Source organism: Arachis ipaensis, chromosome B10, assembly GCF_059453495.1.
Source record: "Arachis ipaensis isolate K30076 ecotype BB chromosome B10, ASM5945349v1, whole genome shotgun sequence".
NCBI lineage: Eukaryota > Viridiplantae > Streptophyta > Magnoliopsida > Fabales > Fabaceae > Arachis > Arachis ipaensis.
In genome coordinates this window covers 75,829,396-75,837,552 of record NC_142435.1, presented here as the reverse complement: position 1 = coordinate 75,837,552, position 8,157 = coordinate 75,829,396, and positions in this window count along the sequence as shown.

Below are 8,157 nucleotides of genomic sequence, written 5' to 3'. Positions count from 1 at the left end.
AGTTATCCTTTACCGAATAAAGGAAAGTCAAGTAACTGAACCAACCCTGATTCACAAATCCTAATCCTCTCCTATGGAAGGATTAGCATTAGTGACTAGAGAGTTAGCCAACAACTTCCAATTACCAATTAACACTTGAGTATCCCAACTCAAGGGTCTCCTATTAATCAACTCCCAAGTCAAGTTGGGAGTCTACTCCATTGACATGAATGCCATGTTCAGAACATATAAAGGGAATGAAAAGAAGACATGGTAATTAAAATAAAATAAATTAAAGGTAAAAATAACTCTTTGCATTAATTAATTCCAAAATTGAAGATATCCATATGTAACTCTGAACAAAGTGAATGGAAAGTAAAAGAGTAAGGAAATAAGAAAGCAAACTGTAATGATAAAGACCTCAAACGGAGGTAGTAACTCTTCTCAATATCCAAATCAAAAGCATAAAACTAGAAATCTATGAATGTGAAGAACCCTAGAAGAAGTAGTGGTTTTCTCTCTAAGATTCAAAGCTAAAACTCAAAATTGTGTAAAAATGAATGTGTCTTGAGTCTCTGCTTGTCCCCTAGCTCTAGTCTGTGTTTCTGGGCCGAAAATTGGGTCCAAAACCAGCCCAAAATCTCCCTCAGTGTCTTCTGTAATTTATGCACGTGGCGCACATCACGCGTACGCGTAAGTCACGCGTACGCGTCGATGGTCTTCTGCGCGTGTCACGCGAGTGCGTCAGTCATGTGCACGCGTCGCTGTGCAATTTCGCTTGTCATGTGTACGCGACAGTTATGCGTACGCGTCACTATGAAAATCTTCAAGTCACGCGCACGCATGAACCATGCGTGCGCGTTGATCCTCGCTGGTCATCTCCTTTATTTCTTCTGTTCCTTCCATTTTTGCAAGCTTCCCCTCCATCCTCTAAGCCATTCATGCCCTATATAGCCTGAAAAGAACTTAACGCAGAAATCACGGCATCGAATGGTATAAAGGGGAATTAAAAATACACAATTTAAAGGCTTTGGAAGCAAGTTTTCAATCATAGAACCAAATTGGGAAGGATTTGTAAAACCATGCAAATTGTATGAATAAGTATGCAAAGAATTGATAAAAACCACTCAATTTAGCACAAGATAAACCATAAAATAGTAGTTTATCAAACACTTAGAAGGCATAGAAGAAAAGCATGGTAAATGGCAAGAAATAGTAAAATCTACAACTACCCAATGCAAGGAATGTAAGAATAACAACTCAATTAAACATCAAGGGAACATAAAACATAAATTGCATTAAATAAAAATCTAAATCCAACAAGAGTTCATCAAAATAAAAGAGGCGTAAAAGGGAAATTAACAAGAAAACTAAGAAGAGCAAAGATATAAGAAGAAGAAATTGTAAAGGAAAAAAGATGAAAACAAGAATTTAAACATAGATCTAAGATTGAAATTATCCTAAGAACCCTAATTCTAGATAGAAGAGGGAGCTTCTCTCTCTAGTAAACTAACCTACATGATGCTAACCTAAAACTAATTACTCCCCCTTTGTCTAATCTTCAATTCTGCATGAAATAGCCTAAAAAACGAGTTGGATTTGGGCCTGGAAAGCACAGAAATCACCCCCAGCGAATTCACTTTAATGAGGTCACGTGATCAGCGTCACGCATGTGCGTGGGTGACTCGTGCACGTCACTAGCCAAAATTCCTCCTCACACGTACGTGTAGGTGACGCGTGTGCGTGGCTTGCAAATCTCTTCTCATGCGTACGCGTGGGTGACGCGTGCGCGTGGCCTTCAATTCTCCAAATGCTCATTTCTTCATGAATTCTCCACTTTGCATGCTTTTCTCTTCACTTCTTCCGTCCAAACCTTGCCTTATGAATCTGAAATCACTCAACAAACACATCAAGGTATCAAACGGAATTAAAGTGGATTAAATTTAGCTATTTGAAGGACTAAAAAGTATGTTTTCACACTTAAGCACAAATTTAGGGAGAATTACAAAACTATGCTATTTCATTGAATAAATGTGGAATAAGTTGATAAAATCCCCTAAATTAAGCACAAGATAAACCATAAAATTGGGGTTTATCACACACTCCTTCGATGTGGAAAGGCACTCTCCGTCGTGATTCTTCCAGGAGAAGGTGAAATAGCACTCTCCTTCGTTTGTGTTCCTCTTGGGGATGCGCAACCTAGAGACAATGTCCAGGTTAGATACCGAATATGTCAGGCTCTGACAATTTAAGTGACACATGAGCTCACAGCCAGTAGGACAGGAATACATCATGTTGCATTTGTTTGCTTTGTTTGGATGTGCTTAGGTGTTTTGGCTTGCCTGTCTGATGAATTCTGTTTAACTGGTAACTGTGATACTTGCTGTAACTGTTCTTTAAATGTGCTTGCCTTGAATTTGTTGTGTTTGTGATTTATTCTATTTTAGAATTGAGTTTCGATGGTAAATTGTTTTTATTTGGGCTGGAGGCTGAGGTGATTTAATTTGGGCCGGAGGCCGAGGTGATTTGATTTGATTTGGGCTAGAGGCCGAGATTTGAATATATATTAGGTCAGAGACCGTGATTGATTATGTTTGGGTCAGAGGCCATGATCGATTGGATTAGTGGTAAGCTTTAGTTAAAATGGTTTCTTAGTAAGCAGTGAAATGTATTGAATGTTATTTTGCATGAAATTTTTGTAAGAAAAATAAGAGTTTTAGATTTGAATAATTAACTGATGATCAATGCGTTTTGAAAATAGTTTTATTTAAAATAACTTCTTACGAAAAATTCTTAAAAACCCTCTACAGAGAACCAGCGAGGATGATGTTCTCACCCCCTACAGCTTTACCCTTCTCAGGAATCAGATGAAGGAGCTTACGAAGAGTTTTATTGCATTTTGTCTATACAATGTTGTTTTAGTTAGATAATTTTTCTTCCCTCATCTTTGTTATTATAATTTGTAAGAGGGATAGAAATTGTATGTTTTATATGTATATTATATTTATAAGCTACTAATGTAATAAATTTAGTATATATGAATATGCTTGTTGATTTTCAAGATAAAGTATTTTTTCAATTTTTTTTCAAAGAAAACAGCGATACGGTTTCGAGTCAAAGGCTCTTATTTTATTATTAAGCATATGAATTCGTCGTAATACTTCTTGCTATCAGAGTGGTGCAGCCGAAAGCGTGACATTCAGGTAGTGAGGGTGTTACATACCTCAATTGTTGAAACTCGAAAACTCTAAAACGCATAAAAAACTTATTTTCTCTTAGCCCGGAATAGCGGCAGCTATAACCACAGCTCCATACCCTTCCGCAACAACAACCACAACTCCAAATGCAACACACAATAACCGGAACTCAACCCTGAGATATAAACGCCGTGGAATCTTCTGCAACATATAACAGAACAATGATTGAAAGGGTTTTCAAAGCAGAAACACTTGCTATACTAAAAAGGAAAGAATAGAGCAGTCGCAGCTCCAGCGGCTGACTCCGGCAACATCCGCGCTGCTCTCAGCGACCAGGCACGGTAGCACAGCTAGAACAGAACTAAAAGGAGTAGCAGGAACCCCCAAGCAACTCTAGTGAGCTTCATCCATGGTAGTTCTGACCATTGCAACCCAAGCAGCAGCAATGGCAGCCTCTGGCAGCTCTGTGGGCGGACAAGACAACGAGCACGGCAGTGACGGACCTTTGGTGGCACCAATACAGCAACAGCAGTGGCAGTTTCATCGTGACTAGTGTGAAACAGAGGCTCCCTACTCCTCGACGTCGTCTTCTCCATCGATGGCAACGACAAAGGCAAGCTCGGCGGCGTCTTCTTCATCGACGGCGATGACAAAGGCAAGCTCGCGTGACGTCTTCTTGCGGCTGCAACGGCGATGACTCTTACGAGCTCTGTCTCCTTCTTCTTGTCTGTAGTAGCGCTGATGGAGAACCCAGCAGCGGTAACGAGTGATGGCCTATGATTATGGCAGTGACGGCTCCACTGTAGCGAAATTGGTGAGACTCATCAGGATGAGGATGAGCTCCCTCCTTCCTCCTCAGTTGCGATCTCTCTCTCTCTTCTTCCCGATCTCTCTCTTCTCCCTTCCCTTTTTCTTTTCTCTGCATGGGTGTGTTTGGGTGCTGAGGGGGGAAAAGGGCCGGAGTGTGGGTTAGGGGGAAGGGTATGGTTTGTGTGTGTAGTGAAAATTAGGGTTTGGATTAAAATTAGGTATAATGGTAGTTTGGTAATTTTAAAAAAATTAGGGATAATAGAGTAATTGAAAATCAATTTTAATCAAACAATAATATCTATAAAAATACAATTTAATTATCAACTTATAATTTATTTTCAAATCAATTCTCTAATTCAATAATTAGAGATAATCAAATTAATTTCTTTTAAATTATAAAATAAAGTTCAAAATCTAATTGTTCAAATTTAAAGCATATAAAATCTTTATTATTTTTCAATCACTAAAGCTTTAAATCAATAATAAGAAAGTACTCAATTAATATAAAAATCTCTAAAAATATATTCTCGAATAAATGAAATAAATTATAAATAATTTATTATTTAATTTCTAAAAATTTGGGGTCTTACAGTAACCACAAACAAGCGGGATGGAACCACTATCCTTACCCGATGCAGGTGCCTAATTAGTAATGTGAGTGGGATGAACTACCATCCCCACAATATCAATAACACAAGTGGGACAAAAGCCACATCCTTGTCAAAAAATAATCATTATCAATCATAAATACGCAAGCTGGACAAAATCTTCGTCTTTGCCAATCCACAATTACATTCAATCAAACATAATCATAACCAAAATCAAATTCAAAATCATAATTCTTTATATTCACTTTTATCACAAGGATAATTACCCTTAAGCTGTAAGCGGGATAAAACCAATGTCCTCACCATGGGCGGGATAAAACCTCCATCCCATAAAATAATAACACACCGAATAAGCAGGATGATACCACTGCCCTTGCCAGGAATGTAATCAATATCACATACTTTCTTTAATCATAAATAATAAATAATTTATTATTTAATTTCTAAAAATTTGGGGTCTTACAGTAACCACAAACAAGCGGGATGGAACCACTATCCTTACCCGATGCAGGTGCCTAATTAGTAATGTGAGTGGGATGAAATACCATCCCCACAATATCAATAACACAAGTGGGACAAAAGCCACATCCTTGTCAAAAAATAATCATTATCAATCATAAATACGCAAGCTGGACAAAATCTTCGTCTTTGCCAATCCACAATTACATTCAATCAAACATAATCATAACCAAAATCAAATTCAAAATCATAATTCTTTATATTCACTTTTATCACAAGGATAATTACCCTTAAGCTGTAAGCGGGATAAAACCAATGTCCTCACCATGGGCGGGATAAAACCTCCATCCCATAAAATAATAACACACCGAATAAGCAGGATGATACCACTGCCCTTGCCAGGAATGTAATCAATATCACATACTTTCTTTAATCATATCTTGCCATCTTTTCTTTTAGAATCATACTTGGCCTATTTACTTTCAATAGCAATATATTTGATGCATATTAAGGCAAGTGGTGTGGGAAATTGTGATTGTTTATTCTTTGGTAACGGCGCTGAAAACTTAATACGCACGTTCATAATCTTAGTTCTTTGTCACAACTTCGCACAACTAACCAGCAAGTGCACTGGGTCGTCCAAGTAATAAACCTTACGTGAGTAAGGGTCGATCCCACGGAGATTGTCGGCTTGAAGCAAGCTATGGTCACCTTGTAAATCTCAGTCAGGCGGATTCAAATGGTTATGGTGAATTGATAATTAAAAGATAATTAAAATATAAAATAGGATAGAAATACTTATGTAATTCATTGGTGAGAATTTCAGATAAGCGTATGGAAATGCTTTTGTTCCCTCTGAACCTCTACTTTCCTACTGTCTTCATCCAATCCTTCATACTCCTTTCCATGGCAAGCTGTATGTTGGGCATCACCGTTGTCAATGGCTACATCCCGTCCTCTCAGTGAAAATGGTCCAAAATGCGCTGTCACCACACGGCTAATCATCTGTCGATTCTCGATCATACTGGAATAGGATTCAGTAATCTTTTTACGTCTGTCACTACGTGACGAACAAATTCTTGACGGTTTAGAATTTCCTCAAATGAGTGAATTCTCGTTGTGAAGTATAGTTTCCAAACCAATCAAGAATCCTTTCATACAAAAATTTTAGTTGTCACAAATAACAAACCCCAAATAAGAATTAACCGGAGTATTTAGACTCTGGGTCGTCTCACGAAGAGTTACAATGAAATGTATGCTTATTGGCTATGAAGGATGTAAGGGGGGGTTTTGATTGATAAGAAGGACAATAAAATAAATGACAAGAAAAATAAAGAGAGCAACTAAAGAAAGCAATTAATAAAAAGAGACATTCATGGCAATGGATTGAGATCATAGGCTTTCTATCCTAGTCATGCATGATTAATTCATCTTATTTAGTTAACTCACACATCGGGAGAATGTCAAACAAGACTAATTAATCATATCACAAATATAAACAAGAATTTATCTCATTATGTCAACTCCAACAAATAGGGAGAAAGTCTAACGAGACTAGCTAATCTCAATCCAAAAGTCCTAACCAACTTACTAAATAAACTAGCAAAAGATTAGCATCAATGGAAAAAATATTCCATAAGTCCTAATCAAATCACTAATTAAATTAGCAAAAGATTAGCGTCAATGGAAACAATATTAGCTAACAACTCTAGGTCACCAACATAAGTTGGGTTTTCATGACTCAAGATTGCCTAATTACTCTTTCCAAGCCAAGAATGCTCAAAATCTACTCTAAAGCCCAACCAAGCATTTTGTCAAACACTTGGTGGGTACAAATGAAAAGCATAGTAAAAGTACAAGAAATATAAATCTACCAACTACCAATTGAAAGAAAAGTAAATCAATAACTCAAATCAACATCAAAAGAACATCAAACATCAAATCTCATTAAAGAAAAATCCAAATCCAACAAGGGTTCATAATCATAAAAGAGGACAAAATAAAGGAAATGAACAAGTAGAACTAAAAGAGCAAAGATGTAATACAAGAAATTAAGAAGGAAAACTAAACCAAAACAAGAATTGAAAGAGAAAATTGAGAGTGATTAACCTAAACTACCCTAAAATCTAGAGAGAGGAGAGAGCCTCTCTCTCTAGAATTCTACCCTAAAACATGATGAAAACTAAACTATGACTACTTGGTTCATTCCTTCTTCAATCCTTGGGTTCAATAACATCAGAAATGGGTTGGATTGGGCCCAAAATGAGCTGTAAAATCGCTGGGGGCGATTTCATTAAAGTTACCCACGTGCTCAATCGGCGCGCACGCGTACATGGCACGTGCGCGCCCCTGAGAGCGAAGCAACATATGGCCAAATTTATATCATTTCGAAGCCCCGGATGTTAGCTTTCCAACGCAACTAGAACCGTCTCATTTGGACCTCTGTAGCTCAAGTTATGGTCGTTTGAGTGCCAGGAGGTCAGGCTTGACAGCTTTACGGTTCCTTCATTTCTTCATGAGTTCTCCCACTTTGCATGCTTTTCTCCTCACTTCTTCCATCCAATACTTGCCTTATGAACCTGAAATTACTCAACAAACATATCAAGGCATCGAATGGAATTAAAGTGAATTAAAATCATCAATTTTAGGGCCTAAAAAGCATGTTTTCACATTTAAGCACAAATCAAGGGAGAATTACAAAACGATGCTATTTTATTGAATAAATGTGGGAAAAGGTGATAAAATCCCCCGAAATAAGCACAAGATAAACCACAAAATTGGGGTTTATCACTACGTCCAGCACTCGCGAGTTTGAAGCTCGTCACAGCCATCCCTTCCCAGATCCTACTCAGAATACCACAGACAAGGTTTAGACTTTCCGGATCTCAAGAATAGCCGCCAATAATTCTAGCCTATACCACGAAGACTCTGATCTCACGATCAGGAGGCTAAGAGATACACATTCAAGCTTGTTTGCATGTAGAACGGAAGTGGTTGTCAGGCACGCGTTCATAAGTGAGAATGATGATGAGCGTCACATAATCATCACATTCATCATGTTCTTGTGTGCGAATGAATATCTTAGAGAAGAAATATGCTTGAAT